The 25,324-nt window shown below is 37.3% G+C and overlaps 1 protein-coding gene across 1 annotated transcript in view; it reads left to right on the forward strand.

The window, feature by feature from the left end:
- Nucleotides 1–25,324, forward strand: part of schip1 (schwannomin interacting protein 1) — a 495,227-nt gene that overhangs the window by 29,245 nt on the left and 440,658 nt on the right. The gene's annotated exons all lie outside the window — the stretch shown is intronic.

A 25,324-nucleotide genomic window follows, 5' to 3' on the forward strand; every position in this document is an offset into this window, starting at 1 on the left:
TAACATTTGGTGTCAACTCTATTTTCCTGCCCAATCCCTTTAACCCCTAATTCTTCAAGGCGCTAAAAATTTTTGCAGCAAGTCCTTCAGAATCTTGCAAGTTTCAGTAAATTACCTCCAAAGAGTATAGATCCATTCTGCTCAATCTTTCCCTTTATGCAACCATCTCATTTAAGGAATCAATCTAATGAACCTTGGCTGTAGCAGGAATATCATTTCTTAAATTGGGACCAAAACTTTTTGCAGTACCCAAGGAGAGGTCTCATCAAAGCTTTTTACAGTTGTCATGAGTTTCTTACTCTTGTACTCCACTCCTCTTTGCAATTAAGGCAAACACTATTTTTGTCTTTCTAATTATTTTCTGCACCTGTACTTTATCTTTGAGGTTTTTCTACAAGGACTGACAGATCTCTCCATGCACAAACATTCAATAATCTTGTGCTATTTAAATAATAATTTGCTTTTCTTGTCTTTCTATCAAACTGAGTAACCTCCCAATTGTCCTCATTGTACTCCATATCTGCCAGTGTTTTTGTCCTTTGATCAATCTACATATGTTCCTCTGTCCTCCACACAAATTATTTTAACAGCTATCTTGGATCACCAGCAAATTTGACACCTTACACTCAATTTCTTTATTTAAGCCATAGGGCCTGATCTTATGTGATTATAACCACCATCTGTCAGGAGGGGATATTGTTAGTGTTGGGTTCTCCCCTTGCATGGGCCGTACAGCTCCCAATGACTCAAGGTCCAATTCTGCCCTGGTCCCGTGAGAGAAGGGCTCATACATGGAACCAAGCCTTTGGATGAGGTATCCTGAGGCCCTGTCACAGCAATATCCTGACAACATTTGAGAGGTGATGAGAAATATTAACATGAACTGTCAACCACCACAGCTCCAACACTGATCCCTAAACCTTTTTGAGTCTAGTCTTGGTCCTCCGTCTGTTGCACAATTCTTCAGTTTCCACTGTCCTTATGCATTATGTCGTCAGTCGAGGGCCTCCCCTGTCGGGAGGGGATGTCATCAGTCGAGGGCCTTACCTCTTGGGTGGGGTGGGGAGGGACGTTTCCAATGCAGGGGGTTGAACACTAGGGACAGCCCAGGGCAATTTGGTCCATTATTTTAATTGTGTACAGAGAATAAATGTTTTTTTATTCATAAATTTACAGTTAAGTAAAGAACTTGCTAATTCAGAAATAATGCATTACAAATGCATAAGGTGTAGTGATTTTATTAGAAGTAACTAATTGGGCAAAAGAGCTCATCTCCAATATTTCATTAAAAAGAAATTTCACTGTATATGTAAATGATGAAAATTGAAATTGATGTAAAAGGAAAATTAATTTTTTGCTTTAATTTACTGAAATTAAGCTCTTTGTCAAAACAGCCCTCCAATAAAAAGCATAGATTTTATTATTTCCTGCAAGCTTTAGAGTCAACTCCAAATGAATATTTATTCACTCTATAAAAATGCTTGTTCTCAACTCAAAAAACAGCTTTCGCAGACAGAATATGAGCTTGTGTATAAAATACCTTGGAAGCTCATGTGCCCTGGATAATTATTAACTCCATTTATCATCAGTATCTATATTGGAAACTGCATCTGGGAACCACTCCAACTATAACACAAATAACACTCAGCAGACCACATATTTCAGGCTTTAAACTATGAATCAGATTAATTGAGATTTTTTTTTCTGGCCTGAAATGAACAAATTTAACAGATTTCACTGCATCTGCAGACTGGGTTTTGACCCAATATCTCAATGTTCCCAATCAGGGGAATTGTAAATGCAAATCTGTAAAACAAAGAAATGTATTTAAGCTAACAACAAGGAAGAGATGTAGAGAATGACACTCTGAAATATTTTAGGTAAAGAAAAAACTGTGGCCTACAAACTGGATTTTTTGGTGCTACAGGTTTCAATTTGTATGGAAATCTCATTTGATTTTTGAAGTTACAATATTATGGCATGCCTCAATCATTTATTGAATTGGATAGGATCCCTCCATCCATGTGCTCCAAGTATGCAGAACAGGCACTAATAATCCTGTTCCTGTGCAATACTGATTTGAAGTGTCCACTGCCAAAATGAACTGTGTATGTGCATCCAGTTCATCACGTGACCCACACACAGGAAGTCAGGTCTCAGTCTGCAGGAAGAACTCTCCAACTTCATTATTAATAAAATACAGTCTTTTTGACTTTTAATGTAATTTGTCTGCTGCCTCCATATTATCCTGGCAAGATCCAATAAACCATATTAACATGATGATAACAGTTCTGAAGGCAGAACTCTCCAATGAGGAAGGCCACAATTGAGGAATACGATGTAGAGAATACAACCATTCCATTGCTTGTAACAGAGCTGGACCAAAGTCATATGATGTGTTGAAGCATTAAATCAAAACTGTGTTTAATATCATATGTACATGTAAGCACAGGTGCAATGAAAAACTTATTTGCAGCGGCATCAAAGGCACATAACATCAGATACACAACATTCACAAGAAAAGCATAAATTATACACAGCGTTTACAGGAAAGAATACAATTAGAACAAAGAGAAACAGAGTCCGTTGTAGTGCAAAGTGGTCATAATATTTCTCTACTGGGGTAGTGATTAGGGTTGTGCAGGTTGGTTCAGTAAACTGAGTGATTGAAGGGAAGTAGCTGTTCTTGAACTTGGTGGTGTGGGACTTCAGGCTTCTGTACCTCCTGTGTGGTGGTAGCTGCAAGAAGATGGCAAGACCTGGATGGTGGGGATCTTTGATGATGGATGTTGCCTTCTTAAGGCAGTGCTTCGTGTAGACACTTTCAGTGGTGAGGAGAGATGTGCCCATGATGTATTGGGCTGAGTCCACAACACACTGCAGCTTCTTATGGTCCTGTGCATTGGAATTACCATACCAGACCATGATGCAACCAGTCAGGATACTTTCATCAGGACACCTTGTTGAAGTTTGTTAGATTTTTTGGTGACATGCCAAACCTCCTTAACTTTCTAAGAAAGTAAAGATGCTGGCATGCCTTCCTTATGATTGCATCCATGTGCTGGGCTCAGGTCATCCAATATGTTAACACCCAGGAATTTAAAGCTGCTGAAACTCTCCACCGCCAGTCCAACAATGTAAACTGGTGTATGTTCATCCTCCTTCCCCTTCCCGAAGTCAAACATCAGTTCTTTAGTTTTACTGACGTTGTGCGAGAGGTTGTTGTTGCGGCACCACTCAACCAGGTGTTCTATCTCACTCCTGTAAGCTGGCTCATCACCAACTGTGCTTTGTCCAACAACGGTGGTGCCATCAGAAAATTTTTAAATGGCATTGCAGCTGTGCTTAACCATGCAGTTATGTGTATAGGAAGTAGAGAAGGGGGGGGGGGGGGGGCTAAGCTTGAGGTGCACCTGTATTGATAGTCAGCGAAGAGGAGATATTATTACCAATTGTCATTGATTTGATAGTCAACGAGGAGATGTTATTACCAATTGTCATTGTCATTGATTTGCAACTCTCCAGTTGCAGAGGGAGCTTCAGTGGCCCAGGTCTTGAAGTTTTATGATAAATTAACCTTTATATAATTTATTTTTTAAAATGTCACAACATCAAAGTATGATAATAAAAGTTAACAAGTGCAAATTCTTGAGAGAAAAATGCAAAAAAACAAATAAAATAGCTAAATTGTTGTAAAAGCAATGGTGAGAAATAAATCAGAGCATTAGAAATCCATCGGATTTTGAAAGATGTCAATGGCACCAGAAATTGCAGAACTTGAAATAAAAATAAAAGCCTTAAACTTCTCAATCCCTAAAAATCTCTGTCAGGGAACCACTTTTCTCTTGCACTGATAACAAATCCATAAAACACTGTTTGAAAAAAATTGAATTGCAACTTGATTATGGGCTTAAGGAGGTGATATTTATTCACCTTTTATTTCTAGGCAGTCCCCAGGGATCCATTGTTTGTCAGTTCAAAACTGATTGTCACATCAAGCATGGCTACTTTCTCATCCCTTTGAAAAATAATGTTGGACATCCACAGTTTACCATCATTATCTCTAATTCTCAGTTCCTTGAGCACAGTGCATCCATATAACATTATCTTATCACATAGAAGATCAACAATATGACTTTGTCATTTAATCCTTGCATTCTTGACAGAAATACAATTTCTTGAGGTGTGATTAACAGCTTCAATGGCAAAATGACACCACCTACAAGTTTTAAATATACTGGTCCACCATATAGATGCATTATAATTTGTGGGATATGTGCTGGTCTTCAACAACAAATTATTAATAAAACTAGATTTTCCAGTAGGTTTACTTAAATCAACCCAATCATTAGCATGTTATCATTGTTAACATGTTTATTAAACATACCCTGATAGGAGACTATAGAACAAACATCAAACTCTTTCTCTCTCCAGACACTATAATCATTACCAATTGAATCTTTATTTCCACTCAACTCAAAATTCCTGCATAATTTGGATTTCATGAAATGACTAAAAATGTGCTAGTTTATATTTTTTGCTAAAATATCCTTCATTGTAAAATTACAGATGTTATGAATCCAGTACATTCATCTGTCATCATTTACTGTAGCAATCACATGAGAATATAAGAAATAGGAGCAGGAGTAGGCCATCCAGCCCTTCGAGCCTGCTCCACCATTCATCAAGATTGTGGCTCATCTTCAACTTCAGCACCATCTTTTCAGCACTATTCCCATATCCCTTAATGCCCTGACATCTCTCAGTCTCTATTTTGAACAAAAATAACTACCTAGCCTCCATGACCTTCTGGGATAGAGAAATCCAAGGGTTCACCTCCCTCTGAGTGAAGAACTTTTTCCTCATATCAGTCCTAAAGTTGCCATTCCATATGCTCAAACTGTGCCCCTCTGCCCTAGATTCCTCTGTCATATAATATGTTTGCTTACAATACTTGCATTAACTTTTAATTCCCAGATGTTTCATCAGGGAGTTTGAGAGGTTATTACAAAGAGCCCACTGCCTTGTGTCCAGAGATGGCCCTAAACAATGGCTATTACTCATAGAGTCATTGTGGCCAAACTGCAGTGTCCCTCGCCATGTAATCCTGCATCTTGGAATGAGCCAGTCTGCAACACTCATTTGTGAACAACTCCTTCCACTGGAAGATCATCAGGCAGACCAAAGTGCATCTTTGACTGAGTTGATGAACTTCCAGCAACAGTTAATGATTGTCCCATTACACGGTAGTGTAGTGGTTAGTGTAACGCTTTACAGCACAGCAACCCGGGTTCAATTCCGGCCACTGTCTGTAAGGAGTTGGTATGTTCTCTCCGTGTCTGCGTGGGTTTCCTCTGGATGCTCTGGCTTCCTCCCACATTCCAAAGACGTACGGGTTAGGAAGTTGTGAGCACGCTATGTTGGCGCCGGAAGCATGGTGACACTTGTGGGCTGCCCCCAGAGCACTCTACGCAAAAGATGCATTTCACTGTGTGTTTGGATGTACTTGTGACTAATAAAGATATCTTATCATTACATATCGCTGGCTACAGCCCATAGAGCATGATCTTCCAGCAACATTTAATGATTTTCTCATTATTTGTCCCAAGCTACAACCTTTAGAGCACAGAGTCCTGTGCTAAGCTATTCCATCGGATGAACCTTAACAAAGACCATTGGATCTCTTTCCAGACCTCCGTGTCATATGCACACTTCAGGAGGGGACGGATGATTGTTACATCCCTACCACAGCTGTCTTCAGGCCAGCATGCAGTGGGGTTGATTCTGGCCGGGCATGAAGGACCTAATAGCATTCCTTTCTCACGACCAGCCAAGCAAGTTCTGGTACCTGTCTTCCCCCTTTTCTCTGGAGATTTGTACATTGGAGCTCTGTGGACTTGATCCGTTTTGCATCTCTAGGTGAAATGAAGGATGGTTTGCGTGACTGTTGTAACTCACAAGCAAGCTATGGGCTACGTCTAGACCATGTACAGTAACACAGTGAGCACCAAGTACTTGATGAACAGCATTTTTCCTATAACTGTGCAGGAGTGCCACTCTCACATTCCCTGTTTCTGTTTCACCTCAGCTATCTGCTCCACCCAGTACTTAGTGCATGGCTTTGCTGAACAAATTTCCAGCACCTTCAGGTACTCGGTTCTGACAGCAAAAGTAACAAAGAGTTAAATGGAACAGTTGCAAAAGAACATGGCCTTGCCTGATTCACAAGATGGGTACCAGTAAATTCAAAGGATGTCAGATCCTCATCTGACTTGCCCAGACCACCATGATTACCAGCATTTTGAACATTGTACAAAGTCTTCCAAATTGAAGAGTCTACCTATTATCTGAGATTTGTTTGTTTCAGTAGGCAATTTGTGATTAATCTTCACATTAATACTCGTACACTCCTTGTATTTAGCTTCTAATTCCAACAACAAACTAATTTAATATATCCATCCTACTGCCCTTCATTACCAGATCTCTTAACACTACAAACTGCAGGCTGGTTATGCCATTTATGCCTCCCTAGTCCAAAAGGTATCAAAATTTCTGCAACAAATGTAACAGACAAGACACTCCAAACTATTCAGTTCACAACCATGACATTTCTTAGAAACTAAATTGAAATAAATCTACACTGTTTCTGTTCATTGTCAACTCCAAAAATGGCATGCAACAGAATGACATTTGCTGGCTTTACGACACTACTTACAATGAAATTTTGGGCATCTGAACTGTGCTTTGCCATAGAGGGAGTACATTGTATTCACCCAATTGATATCACGAATGTCAGGTTTGCCGTGTGAGGAGCGTTTGAGATTCTGGTAGCAATTCCCTAACTTTGGTTTGGAGGCTCTTTCACCGTTAATTAAGATAAAGTCATCTTCATATGTTTGCCTTGCAGAGGAGACAACTACCTTAGCTAATGCCAATGCATTTTTTTTGTTGCAGGTCCTGTTGAAATACTAGTGGGGATATTATTTTTCCACTGTAAAAGCCATCTAGATTTGAAGGCTCCACATGGGAGACCCCTCAGCATAATCTTTACTAAGGTGTGCATCATGATGATGCAGCAGTTAGTACTGCTGCCTCACAGCTCCAAGTATCTATAGTCAGCCCTGTCCTTGGGTGACTTCTGTGTGGAGTTTGCTTATTCTCATGTAGATTTCCAGTAGTTGCTCCAGTTTCCTCCCCAATCCCAAAGATGATGGGCATGTGTGATGTGAGAGAATAAGTTATGGAGTTACAGGAAAAATAAGGAAGGGGGAATGGAACTGATAGCATTACTCGTTTGAGAGCTTGCATGAACCCACTGGACTGAATAGCCTCCATGTGTTGAGATAAATAATTGCTTCACTTGCCATCGCACTTTTGTGACCCAGTAACTTCTATTAAATCCTCTTAGCCAGCAAAGCCCAGTGGCAATCAAGTGAAAGTGGGACTGCACAACTGCAAAGTCTATAATCCATAAATGTAGATTTTTACTGGATGAAATTAGAAGAGAGTTTAGTGTGATCTGAGGGACTGACCAATGGAGCTGCAGGTATTGCTGTGATTTTTGCTGAAGCAAAAATTGTATTTCCCATATTTCACACAGAAGATAGTATTTATTAATGTCCTTGTTGGGACATATCAGCATTTTTGTTATATTGGCCCTAAGCCTGCTAGACATCAAAAGCATTTGGATGCTCTCTCCTAAAAATAACTGATGAAAGCAAAAGTCCATCTGCAGCTCTTGCTTTGGGAGTGTTCTTCCTGATCCAAATCCTTTGTTTTAAGTAGCTTGGCAAAAACACCTGGCATTGCAAGATCTCTAGTAAATAGTAAATTATGGTTGTTATTATGAAACAAATACTCCTTGTGCGTGGATGACACTCCCTGATATTTTGATGCAATTAATAGGAAATTTGAGGAAAATGAGTTAATGCTTGCAGTAAAATAAAACAGTAATATATTCCAGATGCATAAAGCTTTCATAAATAATATTGTCAAGAGTAACTTTTAGGCTTATAACTTTGAAGAGAATCGATGAGAAATTTTCCTCAACTTGTGATTGTGATTAAGTTACTGGAGACTGGAAGCTGATAGATGCAAAAGGTCTCTATTCATCACGACAAGCAGGCATTCTCTACTCTCAGTGGAATCCCCCGAACTCAAAATATATCAAGTATTTATAATCTAAAGAACAAAGATAACAGCAGGTGATTCAATACAACTTCAACAGCTACAATGACATTGTTGACTTCAATATCTTGTGTCTGACAAATGGCTCCATTGAATTACATATTTATAATGGGAGCACACTGTGTCTGACAAGACACCTCTGAATGTTCAAACACCTTTGCTTCTAAAAGCTTTTGAGGACAGAGAACTCGGGCACCCAAAGTGTTGTGAGGGCTGACTCTTTGGGTATACAAATATCTAAATTATTGATGGACAAAGCAAATATTGCCTTTGACCAGGTTTGATGTGCTGAGTAACAAATAAGTCTGGACTGGAAGCTTCCTTGATCTCAGTTACAATGATACAAAGTAACTTAACTGAAGATGTCTGACATCTGGTTTGATGTAGGCCAACTAACGTACCACATTGTCTTTCATTTGGCTGATGCATACAAGAATGTCTCATGGTTGTGTCTGTTTACAGCTGGTCTCATGCTGTGGGCGAGTAAACTGTGCTCTGTCAGTAGCTCTGTAGACAGTACCGTTTGTTTACATGGCTGACCGTTTAATTTTGAAACTGATTACTGCTTGCAGTCCACATTTGAACAGGTTTTTTTTAAAGACTAGTTCTTATTTGTATTAATATGTGAAATATTCCTGAAAGATGTCCTGTCTATAACAATTCCAAACACACTGATAGCCTTATAAGAAGAAAAAGAACCTGTAACCTTTGTACAATACTAAAACAATAATATCTGAAATAAAAAAAATTATTAAAATGTATTATGTTATTTGTTATATATTATAAAGCCAGTCCATGTGCTAGTAAACCTCATTTTTACGATGATCCAGTGAAAAAATGTTTTTATTTTCCTCTTAAATTCTTGTTACTCCAATTTTTCCCATCAACATTGAACAGATAGATCATGTTGGACCACCAATAGAAAATATCTGGGATTTGCAATTCCTGGGGTCCTAATCCATTGGTGTAAATTCAACAGAACATAATTACCATCTGCCTAAATAGATGGCTGCAGAGAATCCATCCAAAGCTTATGTAATAGAGCAGTCCTGAGCCTCTGAAAAATGAAGAAAAATAAAAGTTCTTAGCTGCCAGTATCTTAACTCAGATAAGATTGGGACCCCCAGAGACCTCAAGTACAACTTGTACTGGGTCCCTGCAGGTGAAACTTTTATTGAGATCTTTATGATATAAGGATCTGCAATCCTGGGACAGCTCAGGAACTTTCTTCAGGTTTGGCATTATTGTACAATGGCAAGATGAAAACTAAACCAATGGAAAATAACTGCGCTGTCAATTCAGGCAGAAATAGATTACAGTTTGCTTTTGTATATTTTACATCTGGGCCCTGACAAGAATTTGGGACACAGAAGTTTAATGCTGACTAGAGAACAGAATGAGAACTAGCCTATCAGTATGAATCTTCATAAATGCCTTCCGTTTCAGCCCTGTGGCATGATATGTTAGTCACTTTTAATCCTGGTGCTTTTAATACATTTATCTGTAGAAACAATGTTGGCTCGAGTCCTTATCCTTGCAATCCCTGTGGCAACAGAAACCTTACATGAACCCATAGATCTAATCGAGGTCCAGACCTCCTGCCACTGCTATACTGCAAGCAGTAACCAGGCAATGGATCCCAAGGCCCTGCTCCTGGACTCCACTGATGGCCTTCAGACAGCTTGTGCTGACAGATGCCTTTTCAGCTGTTCCTGATAATAAGAGGACCTTGTCAGTGGTTTTCTTCCAAACCGTTGGCAAACAGTTTGTACATTCAGCTCAACACTGTTGGAGGATGTTATCAGAAAACAAACCATAGTGATGATAGCTATATTCCTAAAGAACTAACGGAACTGGACTTTGAAATAATTCCAAAGTGATGAAATATGATATTCAGCTTTTAAATATTTTAAACTCTATTGTCCCTTGACAATCTGGTAATAACTTATTAGAAGAAATATCAGCCTCTTCTCAAGACTGGAATCTCTGGAATTGTGTACCTCAGAGTTATGGAGGCTAGGTCTTTGGGGATGGTGTTTTTGAAATGTTACCATTTCTCTTAGCAAAATTTGCATCAAAATATTCTTCAGGATATTTTATCATTCATATTCATCATCCTGGATACCATTAAAATAAATATATTTCCCATTTTATGGAAGTTCATAAAATTAATGCATAGTGCAGAGTATATATTTTAGAAAGTTATCATAATTTTCATTTAATAAATATTTATAAATGTATTGAAACCTGTAAGTGAATTTCACATTGAGAATTGCAGATTCTCTTCTCCTTACATGGCTAAGTACATCCATGGACATAAATACTTGCATTCAGGTGGCAGTCTTCATGCATGAGCCCAGACAATTTGAAAAGGCTATAATCAATGAGTGTGTATAGCCTTTTCAAATTGGTTTCAATTCTCTTTCATTAAATGTGGTCCATTTCCAGAGTAGATAGTACTTGACAGTTACTACAAAGACAGGTCGACTTGTTTATTATTATCATGGAAGCAAACCAGCTTTGCTCTGATACTGGTATCAGAAGTCCGAGACTGCTATTCTGACCATTTTTTAAAAAATCATTTGAAGACCATTTATGAAATAGAAAAAAAGTATTCACCATACAAGTGTTCTATATTGTAAAATGTTAAAAGGGAACATGGATTATTATATGCATATATGAATACAGAATTTGTCCTACATCTCTGTTTGTTAGTACAACCATTTCAGGATCATGGTGTTTGACAGTCTTTTACAGAAACACAGGAAATTAAAAAAAAGCTAAAGAAAATTAGTTTAGTGTATTCAATTTAAGAGTAAATGGAAAATGACAGAAAACAGTCTAACAATGATGCAGAAAAGCAGCACATTGAAAATAAGTATTGAAATATAAAGAAATAGGCACAACTGTAGCTATTAGATTTGCACATTGGAATCAACCAAATGGATTGTAGAAAGCTGACCCAAGTGTTTTTTTTCCCTTGATATATGAATGTAAATACGACATTTAGAAAGGTCATTTAACTACTTGAGTTGAAAATGAAACAATAAATGAATTTCAGGAGAGAGAGAGATATCTATATACAGCAAAGTTTAGTTACAAATTTACCGTAGTACCTGAACATTTAGTCCTTGTAAACAAGAACATGAACCAAACAACGTTCTGTTACTGCTTTCTGATCTTGTTTCATTGAACAAATTGAAATGGAATGAAAACAAAATTGCTGTGATACCAGGAGTTTGTGGAGATTGAAAAAAAAACCTTTCACTAACTTCATCCATGTAGTCCACTATTTGGTAAATGTGTTTCATAAATGCTTCCTTGGATTGCCAGTCTTGTCTGCAGTCAGTGTAAGTGAAATTCATTGAAGAGCCTTTCTACTTAAAAGGAACTGAAAACTGAAAGAAAAGAGAATTTGATGTATATTTACTTTGTAAGATAAAGGCATAAGATTTCAGTGCATGAGTGCATGCCGATTTGGCTTTGTCTCCAAACAATATTGAGAGATTTGTTTTAAGGATCATAATTTAAGCATAGAAATTGACTTTATTCATCATCATCCAAAAGTGTGAGAAATTGATGAGCTCAAATCTTAGAAATTACACAATTTTCAATTACAAAGATCAGGGATGAAAGCAAATAAATACTATCAGGTTCAGGGAGACAAAAAAACTAAAAGGGCAACAAGATAAAAACTTTAAGGGATGAATCCTGGAATTGGAATAATAATAGCCAACAAATCACTGGAATTGTTGGTTGTATAGATTGGAGGAAAACCAAGAAAGGGAAGGTAAACTAAGGCATTGACATACAACTTCAGATGGCAATGCAACCAATTGAAAAAAATTGTTAGATAACTTTACAATCAAAAAGAAGGATCATGTAAGGAATGGTGTCTTTCACAATGGTTCAGCTCCACTGGTCACAATCAGAAGTGGACCAAATGAAAAAAAATTTGCATTGTTATAGCATCTTTCACAGCTTCAAGTGAATGACAGCTTTTGAAGTATTTTTGATGTATTCTGCCTAATATATTAACTTATAAATACCAGCCCATTGCTGTGTACGTGGTACACTTGCTTCTAAGTCAAATGATTCTTGGTTCAAGTCTTGACTGGCATTCCAAGGTTTTGTTGTCAGAGGATAGTGCTGGGTTAAACTAACGTCAACTTAACGTGTTCAGGTGGGTAAAAAAAAAATCCACTGCAAAATTTTGACAAAGAGCAATAAAGTTTTTCCTGATATCTTGTGTCTCAATCAGCTTCATTAAAACAGATCATATGATCGATATCACATTACCTCTTGTGGGAGATACCTATGTGCAAATTGGTTGTCATATTAACTGCATTACAGCAGTGAGTACATTTAAAAGTTTTAAAATTGCTTAATTGGCTGCAAAGCAATTGAGAACATTCTGAGATCATAAAGGTGCTGTGTAAATGCTGCTTTTTATGCAACATGCTGCGATCATTATGGAGAAACATTTTTTGCACACTGTTTAATAATTTTTATGTTGCACTTGAATTCTCTCCTTTTTACCAAAGGTGATTTGAAAAATGCTCACTGACACAACAACTTGGATATCTGGTTTTATTGGAAAAGAAATAGCCAGGGCCAAAGGTTTGTGGGAAACTGGTTTCGTCAGTTTAACCAGTTCAGTTCTGATTTCTCTTGAGGTATAGATTTCTGTCACATTAGGTTGCTACAGATTTCTGAAGATTCCCATTCAAGAAAAGAGCGTTTGTCTACCTTTCCTTGACATTCAAAAGCAATACTGTTGCTGATACGTCCATGAGCAAAGTCTTGTGAATTGCCATTGACCTGTACTTTAAATGAAAAGATCATATAAATATTGTGCCACCAAGCACAAGTCAAGTAAGACATGTTCACCCCTTGACTCCTTAAATTCTTTTCACCAACCACAGGGTGCAGGATAGGACTATGATGGAATGCCCTCTACATTTCTGAGTGAATGTAGCTTCAAGATAACTTGACAAGCTCAGAACCATCCAGGATAAGACAATCCACTTGATTGGATCCTACCCTAAACATCTGCTTCCTCCCCCAGTGGTGCACCATGGCTGAAGTATGTACTGTCAACAAAATGTACTGCAAGTCTCCGAGGCTTCTTTGACAACACCACTCAAATCACTTAAAGGACAAGGGTAGAAGAGACCAAGGAGCATCACCTATTGCAGAGTTCCCTCTAAGTTGCTGCCTATTCTGAACTGAGAACATCTCACCAATTGTCATTGCTGGGTCCAAGTATTGGAACTCCCTCCCTCAACAAAAATGTGGGAGTTCCTTCACTAAATTAACTGCAGCAGTTCAGGATGATTCATTACCATTTTTTTCATTTTAGGATGGAAAATAATCGCTGAATTTGGCAATGTTACCCACATCCTGTTAATAACAAAAATACACAAAGCTGGTGATGATCCATTGACCCACAGCAACATAGCATAGAAAAACATGTTCCTTCTAGCTTTGAGAATTATATCTTTTGAAACCACGGGTGGATTTTTATGTCACCTTACTGCCTCCCAAATTTTACGTCTACCCTCATTTCTGCGTCCATGTGTGGCAATGATAGTTATTGCAAGGAGATGGTTACTGCAACATTGGAGCTATTAGTCGTCTGGTGAATTGATGTATATTATGTCTGATAATTTTTGGGGGGATGCATGATTGTTTCAGATAAGTTATATCTTTATAGGTTTTCAGCCATCCCAAGTTGATTAGCTTTTACTCATATTTTGTGCATTATAACTGAATTGATGACTCTGCAATCCCAATGAGGAAGAATGCTTGCAAAGAGTACATCCTAGTAATTGAGGGCACGCAATCTATTATTTTTCCATCGTTTTAATTTAATGATTGAGATTGACTGGCTGCAAAAGGACTATTTTCTATGAAGTGCTTCCTGCATACTCTAAAATCACAGTATTTGGATATTCATTCCTAATGTGGAATACATTATGCTCTGTTTGGTACTTAAGTATTTTTATTTTTGTGATTATTTCAGAATTTTATTGTTTTTCTCAGGAGAAGCTGCTGTAGCATAGGATGAGGTCATTTGGAAAAGCTTTGTGTTGTTCTGGTGCAGTAGAGAGAGACTAGTGTGAAGTGTTGATGTCAGTGCCAGTGAGCAAAAAAACTCCTTTGATATGGGTGCATAGCAGAGGTGGCCCTAATGGACCACTGTGGATTCTGATCAGAGCAGCACTCTGTTGAAATTCTAATCTTGAGATTTGAACACAGATGTATCATTGGTTTACAGTTAATCTTTGCGTCAAACTAAACCTATAATACATCCTCACAGGAGGAATTCCTGGGAACCACTGGAACCTTTTCTCCCCAAAGCAAGAAACACTGTCCATGATAAGCCCTTCCCTTGATGAACAATAAGCACCATCCATACCTGCCCTTTATTTTTGAACTACAATGCTGGCAATCCTACACCGATTACATTTCCTGCCTAATTTCATGTCCCATTGCTGGATGTAAATATCATCTGAGTTGTAGAACCTGAATGTGCTGCTGGGTTAAAATAAACCTGTGAAGAATCAGACATTTATTTACAGAAAGTTTCTATTATTGTATTCTGTTCAAATGCAGCAACCAGAAGAAGTCAAGCAGGAAATTCAGATATTAATTTGGGGCTGACTGGGGTAGGGCTGGCAGGAAATAAAATGCCTGTTTATCTTGTGTATAATGCACATTACTCAGGAGCAAAGCTAGCCTTGTGTTGATGCTGCTTGTGAATGTGGAAGGAAGGCTGCATTTATTTAGAAATAAGCAAGATAAGCAATAGATGGCACTATTTACACTGCTGTCCATCCTTAGAAGCCAATAAAATGAGCTGCATAGAATTCATAGCATGTTGCTGAACAAATACAGCAAAAGTAATGTTTGACAACTAAATGTAGGCTTGAATGATTCAGTTGCAAGTTATGATTCTGTATAAATGATTTTACCACTTGTCTGTGAAGAATTTATTCAAGATTTTGTTGGAAAATTTCATGCAATGATGTTGTGTACTATGTGTCAGTTTGCTCTTTTGACACTTTTTTAATCATTCTATCAAATGTCTTGAAGAAATAACCAACAGCTGGTAAATTTGGAGTATTTATTTAATAATTTACGTTGCTCTCTTTGTCCCTTAGCATCAATCATAGTATCAGTTTTCTTCTGATCAGCAGACAAGACAGAAATCTTTCTACACAGTTTCATACCAGCGTTCATAGTAAAATCTTCAGCATAATATGAGCACCATGTTAATTGAGTCTCATTGATTTGTTGTCTTCCCACATCCCTTTTATCTTCCTAATTATGTTTTAACTTCAGAATTAGAGGAGTTGGTGGAGGCAAGAACAGTAACAACATTTAAGAGATGTCTGGACAGGTACTTGAATGAGCAAGACAGATATGGAATTAATGCAGGCAAGTGAGATTAGTATGGATAGGCATGATGTTTTGCATAGACGTGCTGTACAACTCTGTGACTGTGGGAATTCACCCCATTCTTATTTGCTCCAGCTATTTACAACTAACCTGAATAGATCCATCACTCACTCATTAGCAGTTAATTAAAGACTTACCTTTGTTAGTCTTTCAGATAATCCTCTTAACTCTTTTATTTGGTTTACTTCACATTTTGATAGAATGGGAATTATATTTGTGAGCCTATTAACTATTTTCTGCATCAGTAGCTGCTCCCTTGGTTATAAAGGAACATAAATGGCTGATGCACACAATTCAGTTTGGCAGAAGACTAGTCACAGACCCACTGATAATTGCAAGGCCAGTATCAGTGAACAAATGTTCACCTTTACTTGTACATTGCTAAACCTGTGGAATCTGCACATCGTTGGGCTCATGTTCAGGGGAAGGATTGACAAAGATTCCAGAAGTTGGTGTGGAGTTTCATTTTGCTGGACTTGTTTCTTGAAATCCTTGTTTCCTGGACCACCTTTGAACAGGGATATCTGCCATTTCTCTACTGTCAGCTCTATCCCTCTCCTCTACCACCTGTCATAAAATTTGGATAATCTGGCACTCTTGGGACTTCGTGGTGCCAGACTGGCAGATTTTCTTGAGAATTGGGTATCGCTCCTATTAACACCCAAAGACTCTTTTACATCCTACACAGTAGTATATTACATTTTACAACAAACCAGATGAGTTTGAAGGAAGTATACAAGCACGCTAGACCCTGGTTCCAACTGCAAATGTATTCACGTTCCAGACCCTTGCTGCAGCCACACTCTGGATGCTCAGCTCTAGCCACACACTCTGCTCGCACTCTGGACTCCCAGCTCACGTTCCCGTTTAACAAGTGAGCCTGATTCCAGGTTATCAGCATTTCTGAATAATTGAATGCTGGATTATGAGTTTAACTGTATATCCGGTCTGCAGGTTGGTAATGCATCTAAGAATGTTGATGGACTATCCTGGGGATCTCAACAAATGCATAGCCAACAAGGCCAGCAACGTTGTGGGGAGGGGGGCACTGAATCTTAATTGAGGGTTTAAATACCATTAATATACTTCAGCAAACTTGACCAGCAATTAGACGCAGTTTTAGTCTCATTTACTTGTTGTCGCTCTTGGTGTGACAGGGTCTAATTAAATGGGTGTCCAGTTTTCATTTCACAGGCATTATTCAAATAATACTAACGGGAAGATCTGAGGTAGCGACATGGGGAAGCCAAACTACAAGCAGGCATTTTGTACAGTGACAAAACCATGTTGCCAGAATTTCTTATTTGCAACCAATATTGGTGTACACTGCATTTCTCAAGAACAATAACTTGCATTTCTCAAGAACAATAACTTGCATTTATACAACACCTTAAACAGTGAGACACTTCAAAGGAGCATCACTAAACCAAATTTTTTATTTGAGAATACACAGAGCAAAATAATAGAGCAAAAGTTGAATCAAAAAGGTAGGTTTGATTAGTATCAGAAAGGATGAATTAGAATCAGAACCAGATTTATTATCACTGACATATGAAGTGAATTTGTGGCAGCAACACAGTGAAAAGACGTAATATATAAATTACAAAAATAAATAAATAGTGCAAAAAATAGGAATAATGAGGTAGTGTTCATGAGTTCATGGACTGTTCAGAAATCTGATGGTAGAGGGGAAGAAGCTGTTCCTGGAGAGAATTCGGGAGGTCATTCCATAATTAGGAATCTCGGCATCTGTGAGCTCAGTCACTAATAGTAACATGATGAGGATCAGGGAGGCCCAGGAGGCCAGACTCAAGTGCACAAATCTCAAGGTTTTATGGCTGATTCCAGAGAAAGGAAGAGACAAGGTCAAGGAGGGAGCCCTGGACCTGAGCCAGTGCAGCCAGTATTGGTGTACGAATTGGACGAGTTAGGGTACAGAGAGCAGCGCTTTAGATAATCTCAAGTTTATAGAGAATGCAAATTGAAATGCAGAAACCATTGCATTTCTGAAACTTGTTTAAGAAAATGCATAGAGAAGTCAGCACCTGCAGAAAATAATATAATTTAATAAACTGGGTTTCACTCATCACAGTATAGCCAAAATCTCTCAGCTATCAGTTAAGTTTCACAAAATAAAATTTTCTAACTCTTTTAATCCATGCCTGACTTGAATCTAATACAGCACTAATTCCTGTTACTACTTAGCATGGTTGTAAAAACTGTTTGTTTCTAGGTGTCTCCAATTTAAGACTATTCCACTAGATTTAATTTTCTGAAAGTATCCTGATATAAATGTTAGTTGCTGAATAGTCATTGAGTTATACAGCACAGAAACAGGCCATTCGGCCCAACTGGTCCAGGCTGACCAAGTTGTCAATCTGACTTAGATCAAGTTGCCTGTGTTTAGCATGTACTGTATCTCTCTAAACCTTTTCAATCCATGTACTGATTTAAATGTCTTTTAAATGTTGTAATTGTACCCTTTTCCACACCTTCCTCTGGCAGCTTACTCCATATACCCACCCGCCTCTGTGTAGAAAAAGCTGCCCTTGAGATCTCTTTTAAATCTTTCCCCTCTCACCTTAAACCTATGCCCTCTCTGGGAAAGCCACAGTGACTACTCACCTTATCCATGTCCTTCATGATTTTATATACCTCTCAGCATCCTACTCTTCAGGGAAAAAAGTCCCAGCCTATCCAGCCTCTCTTTGTATCCACCCTCCACTCCTGGTAACATCTTTGTGATTCATTTCTGCACCCTTTCCACCTTAATGACATCCGTCATCAAGCTGGGTGACAAGAACTGCACACAATAGTGTGGTCTTGCCAATGATCTGTACAGCTATAACATGGCATCCCAACTCCTCTTCTCAATGCTCTGACCGATGAAGGCATGTGTGCTAAATGCCTTCTTCACCACCCTGTCTATCTGTGTTGCCACTTACAATGAACTGTGTACCTGTACCCCTGGGTCTCCTTGTTCTAGACCACTCTTCAGGGCCCTATTATTTACTGTGCAAGTCCTGCACTCATTTAACTTGCCAAAGTGCAACACCTCACATATTCCATCTGCTATTCTTTGGCCCACTTCCCCAGTTCACCTAGATCTCATTGTAATCTTAGGTAACCTTCTTCACTGTCCATTATATGACCAATTTTGGTGTTATCTGCAAACTCATTAACCATGCCAACTACATTCTCATCCAAATTGTTAATATAGATGACAAACAGCAGTGGACCCAGCACCGATCCCAGCAGGGTGCCATGGGCTTCTAGTCTGAAAAACAACCCTCCACTACCACCCTCTGACTCCTTCCATCAAGCCAGTTTTGTATCCACTTTACTAACTTGCCTTGTATCCCATGTGATCTAATCTTCTGGACTAGCCTACATGCGGGACTTTGTCAAAGACCTTGCTGAAGTCCATGTTCCGGGACTAGATAGATTCCATCATAAACAATGCCATGCATGATATGTGGCTGAACAATATTTATTTTATTTAACTATCTGTGCACACACAAGATTGCTAAACAGAGACATAGCAGAATGAATAACACATAGTCTGAAGGTTATTGATTTACAAAGAATAAAATCTGATGTGCGCAAAATATCCTAGAGTATAAACTTGAAATAAGCAGAGATGCCTGCATTTATCTGCATGATGTCTCAATGTCCCGTGGTTTTGTAAGCCTGCTGGAGAGATAAGTCTGTGAAGGTTGTCAGATGCCTGCATTCAGCAGTATGAATTCAAAACACACTGAATCTGACAAGGTTTTGCGATCTTGTCAAATATTTGTTTGTACACTGACCCTGGAGTATGAAGCAGTTAATCTTTACAAAAATGATCATTCTCTTTTGGTCTACCTCTTATAACAAACCTGTTGGAAGATGCCATTTAGACTAGATTAAAAATTCATTAGTTTAGCATTAGAGGAAGCCCTTGGTATCACTTGAGCAACCCAGATTTATAGTCAGGGTTTGTGTTCCATCTCTCTTGATCTATGGGTACTAGTTTCTTTGAAAAAAAAATAAGGGAAATTTTTGATCAAGAATATAAGCCTTCAAAACCATTACTGCAGCTTTTGTTTCAAATCCTGGTTTCTTGTATTAACATGATATTTTGGAGCCTCGTGGAATATTGCTGTATGACTGGTAACGGCATTTCTACTGTCTTTCTCCGAACATGAAACCTTTTATAATCATGCTTACACTTCAACAGAGCGGTGCTATTGCTCTGATTGCTATGGCTCCTTAAACTATAATGCAGACCTAGTGGATGGAAGAGAAATATATGCAGTGTTTTTAAACTGCAGTCATATTTTGAGTGGAAAGCTTCATTCAGCACCATGGATAGCTCAGGACAGCAGAGTACTGTGTGGGGGAATACCTGCGAAAAGCATTCAGACACAGTAAGTTTTGATGAGTGACTCTTTGTTAATGTGTTGCTAAATAGTGTGCAGGTAGCTTATAATCTATTATTGACAAATGCTCTATGAGGTATGTTTGGTTTTGTCTGCAAACCCCATTTTTCATACTAATAATATAATTAGAGGATCCAACAGTTCTCTCTGAATCTATCTGATGGACAAATAGAAAGCATATGTCACTATCACTTATATGTATAGTCTTATGGTTCTCATCTTGTACCAGGAGACTGTTATTTTCATTAATAAACTGTTTATATTTCATTGTAAAGAAACAACTGAATGCCATGTTCTTAGCAAATTCCATATAAAAAGTGTCAAATTTTGAATCATGGGGCATTGTCACATGTCACAATTTGAAACTATCTTATATTAGCAAAAATTCATTACATTTGCTTTCATTTTATTTAATCATTACATAAAGATTATTAAAAGTACTATGATTGTTACATTAAAAAAATCCAGAAACAGCTTATTAATGGGGATCTCTTTTACTGTTAATTTACGTTGCTGATTTTACTGGAAAATGTTGATTGGAAGGATCAACTGGAATTGGTATAAATTGGTGCTTGATGGTTGGCATAGACTTGGTGGGCTAAAAAGCTCGTTTCCATGCTGTATGATGCTTTAACTGAGCCATTCTTTTAATAATGGAACCAGTGGACCAGTATTTAAATATTTGAAGAACAAGTGGGAATGAGGATATCATGGACAGTTTGCTTCCAGTTGGATTTGGAGTAGGCATTCTCTAGCTCACTGCCTGGTGTTTTTAACTGCTTAGTAGAGTTCAAACAAGTGTTTCTGGAAAATCTAAGCTTTGTACAGAATAAATCTGATTTTAATCTTGTATTCAGCTCTGCAGTTGAGAATAACATGAAATTAACATTAAGTATTGAAGTTAATCAATTCAGATGAATGGAAATTCATTTAATGACCCTTGCTAAAAGCACTGCATCTGCAGTATTTTAGATTGGGTACCCAAAGCCTTCTGGTATTCTAATATATTTTATTACAGCTCTGGTGCTAACAGTTAACTCTGTATTAGTTGTGTATTTGCACTATACCCCAAATGACTGGCTTACTCTTGACATGATTTGATGGGGAAAAACCTTTGTTTGTAAAACTTCATCATTCTGGGCTCTGCACTGCACCAATTTTGCTAAGATTTATTCTTTTTCAATTACAAAGTGAACTGATGAGTTAGTCTTAAATTCTGATAATTGTGGCAACATTTCCAACATTACGACTTGGCATGGATTTTGTAGTCAATGGTGAAGGATTAGATCCCACTGTTTATCATGCTGACACTGCCCACTAGCATTTGGCAAGCTTCTGAGTGGCACCATGGTGTTTAGAGATAATTTACAGTGCAGCACCCTCACCAGGGGATTTGTGATGTCTATAAGCAGGGGTACTTCAATCAATCAAATTAAAGAATCCCTGTTGAAACATACAGAATCTAAAGCAAGAAGTATATAATTTAGATCTAATTCGATGCAAAATAATGCAGAATTGAAGATCAGATTAAGAGAGTGTAAAAGAAAATGGGCAGAAAAATAAAGAATATAATTATTAAAAAAGGGCAACACTAATTATTTTTTGACGGAATGAGATTCCACCTTAAGAAAATTATATTTTCAAAGTCAGTGAAGTTGATACAAAGCAATTATCACTTACCATGTCGCTAAAAATACACATACTCCTTATGGTGCCAGGAATATTTTTCTTCCAAGTTTAGTGGGTAACTAATAGGTTAGTATTGCACCTTCACATCTTTACATTGATTTCAGTGTTAGTCCATTGAAGAGGACTGTTAAGGCCTGGGATATCTCTGATAGGAATTCTTAGATTTCTGCATTTAACCACAGATAAGCTTGTTGTTTAATGTACTCAGTAATATCAGTGAACACTTGCTGCCTTTTCATTATTCTGAATGCAGATTTTCTTCCAAGGTGTTTTTTTTAAATTTCTGATCCAACATTGGAACCTTGCTGCTCCAGAGTATCTTGGGGTAGTGTTGGGAGGGTTTGCAGATAAGTTTCTTTATCTTTTAATTTTTTTTTGCAAGGCATATTCCAAGTACTTTACAAAGAAGCATGTAGCTTGAACTCATACAATTTATTTGGAGGAAGTAAGAGTGTTGTTGTTCATGTCGAGAAACCATTTAAGCCAAGTAAAAGAGTAGTATTGAGGAGGATTAGTTGGGCTTCCATTCAAGGAAGAAACAAAGGGCTCTCAGACTGTCCTGGTATGGGATAGTAGTTAAAGGGGGTTATGGTGAAAATGAACCAATTCGAACCTGGAAACTCAAAATGGCAGGGTGTCAGAAGTCACGAATGAAAGTGGGAAGAGGCTGGATAAGGGGGGAAGAATAAAATCAAGGTAGGAAAATATGAATCCTGTGGGAAATGAAGGCTGAACTCATGGGTCTACCAGGACAGTCCTGCTCAGAATTCAAGACTCTTAACTCATCAGTTCACTTTGTAATTGAAAAAGAACAAATTTTATTCAGATTGCTGCAGTGCCAAATTCTGTAGGGAGGAGGGAAAAAGCAGCCTATGTGCTGTTAAGAAACTCTAAGGTTGGGGATTCCGAAGGAATTGCTATTTGTAACTGTTTGAAATACTCTAATCTAATGCTTGGGAGTGGAATCAAGATATGAGAAGGTGTCAGAGAACTGGCATTCAGTCTCTGTGAAATAAAGGAGATATTGCCCAACACCACACTTTTCAGCAGACAATGAAGTGGTTAGTCCATCGTGAGCAGGGTCCTTCATGAGCCAAGTTCTTGTTATCAGAAAGGGGTAAATGAGGGTGAGGAAGGAGAGTGGAAAAATTGAGATAGCCAATTTCGGCAGTGGTTTGTGATGAATAGACCTATAGGATGGTCTATGTGGATCAGGAATTCCTTAAATAAAATATTTTCCAAAATATTGGCCTTTAGACTGGAAAAGGTTCTCCCACAAATTATCTCTGAAGACCAGACAGGATTTATTCAGAATCGTTATTTACATTTTAATATCAGGAAATTAATGAATATTATATATAGTCCTTCATCCCAAATTCCAGAATGTGTTGTTTCACTAGATGCTGAAAAGGCATTTGACAGAGTCGAATGGGAATATCTATTCACTACACTTCAAAAATTTAATTTCAGCCCTAAATTTATATCTGCGATTAAGATGATTTATTATACACCTATGGCTTCAATACTTACTAATAATCAAAGATCTCCTTTGTTTAGGCTTTTTCGAGGTACTAGACAAGGTTGCCCGTTAAGCCCTTTATTATTTGATATTGCTTTTGAACCCTTTGCTATTGCACTTCGGGACTCTTCAAATGTATGTGGCATTACTCGCAGACAGATGATTCATAAGATATCTCTCTACGCCGATGACCTGTTACTTTATATTTCTAATCCGGATCAATCTATCCCCGCAGTACTATCACTACTAGATCAGTTTAGTGTTTTTTCTGGCTCTAGATTAAATCTTAATAAGAGTGAACTTTTTCCATTGAATATGCAAACCTCAATTTATAGCCAATTACCTTTTAGATTGGTAACTGACTATTTTATGTATTTAGGTGTTAAAATTACCAAGAAACATAAGGACTTATTTAAAGCTAATCTATTGCCTTTAATTGACCATGTTAAACAATTATTTACTAAGTGGTCTCCACTGTCTTTACCATTGGTAGGCTGAATTAATGCGATTAAGATTAATATTTTACCAAAATTTTTATATTTATTTCAAGCGATTCCAATTTTTGTCCCGAAATCTTTTTTTGACACAATTGATTCTAAAATTCGTTCATATATTTGGCAGAATAGAAACCCAAGGTTAAGTAAGAAATATTTACAAAAATTAAAAAAGGATGGTGGTTTGGCCTTGCCTAACTTTAGATTATACTATTGGGCAATTAATATTAGGTATTTAATTTTTTGGATACAAGATTCTGATGTAATTCAATGCCCCAAATTGGTATGCCTTGAGCAACAATCAGTTCCTGAGTTTTCATTAGTTTCTAATTCAGGTGCTTCTCTCCCTTTTGCACTTACCAAGTTAAGTAAACATACGACTAACCCAATTGTTAAACATACAATATGAATATGGTTTCAATTTCGTAAATTTTTTGGATTGAATAAATTTAATTTGTCAAGTCCCATTCAATCTAATTTTTTCTTCCATCCATCTGGAGCTGACTCAGCTTTTTCCATATGGAAAAGGAAGGGAATAGTACGTTTTCGGGATCTATTTAGTGATAACTGTTTTTCATCTTTTGAACAATTGTCTAATAAATATAATTTGCCTAGATCACACTTCTTTCGATATTTGCAGATTAGAAATTTTTTAAAAACTACTATACCCTCTTTTCTGACACCTTACAAAATTGAAACTACAGAAAAAAATTTAGGTCTTAATCCTTATCAGGAGGGCTTGATAGCGATAATTTATGATTTAATTATGAAAATACATCTAGAATCATTGGACAAAATTAAGAATGAATGGGAAAGTGAACTCCAGACATCTTTACCTATAGAGACTTGGAAGAAAATTCTTCATTTAGTCAATACATCTTCAATGTGTGCCAGACACTCGTTGATACAGTTTAAGGTAGTCCACAGGACCCATATGTCCAAAGATAAGTTAGCTCATTTCTATAACCATATAAATCCTATATGTGATAGATGTGAATCAAATGTGGCTTCTTTGACACATATGTTTTGGCCCTGTCCTCTTCTGGAAAAATATTGGAAAAACATTTTTAACATTATTTCAAATGTATTGAAGATTGATTTACAACCTCACCCTATCACTGCAATTTTTGGATTACCAAGGATAGAGTCTGGCCATTTATTTCCTTCCGCTAACCGTATGATTGCTTTTGTTACATTAATGGCCAAACAATCCATTTTGCTTAAATGGAAGGATCCAATACCCCCTACTACTTTTCAATGGTTTTCTCAAACCATTTTTTTTTGTTTAGTTTATATTGTTTATAATTTTTTTTATTGATTTGGGTTTTTTTTAAATTTATATAATAAATCTTTTCCTTTCTTTTATATTCATTTACTAAGAGATCGTTGGATCTACAGATTTTTTTATATTTTATTGTTCTTTATGATTATATATGCTATGATTGTTATCCTGATCTCTTTGTATTACATGTATAAATATTGATGCTATATATCAATCTGTATTAATTTGAAAACTAATAAAAAGATTGAAAAAGAAAGGAATTCCTTAA

The sequence above is a fragment of the Pristis pectinata genome, chromosome 6 (genome assembly GCF_009764475.1).
Source record: "Pristis pectinata isolate sPriPec2 chromosome 6, sPriPec2.1.pri, whole genome shotgun sequence".
Lineage (NCBI taxonomy): Eukaryota > Metazoa > Chordata > Chondrichthyes > Rhinopristiformes > Pristidae > Pristis > Pristis pectinata.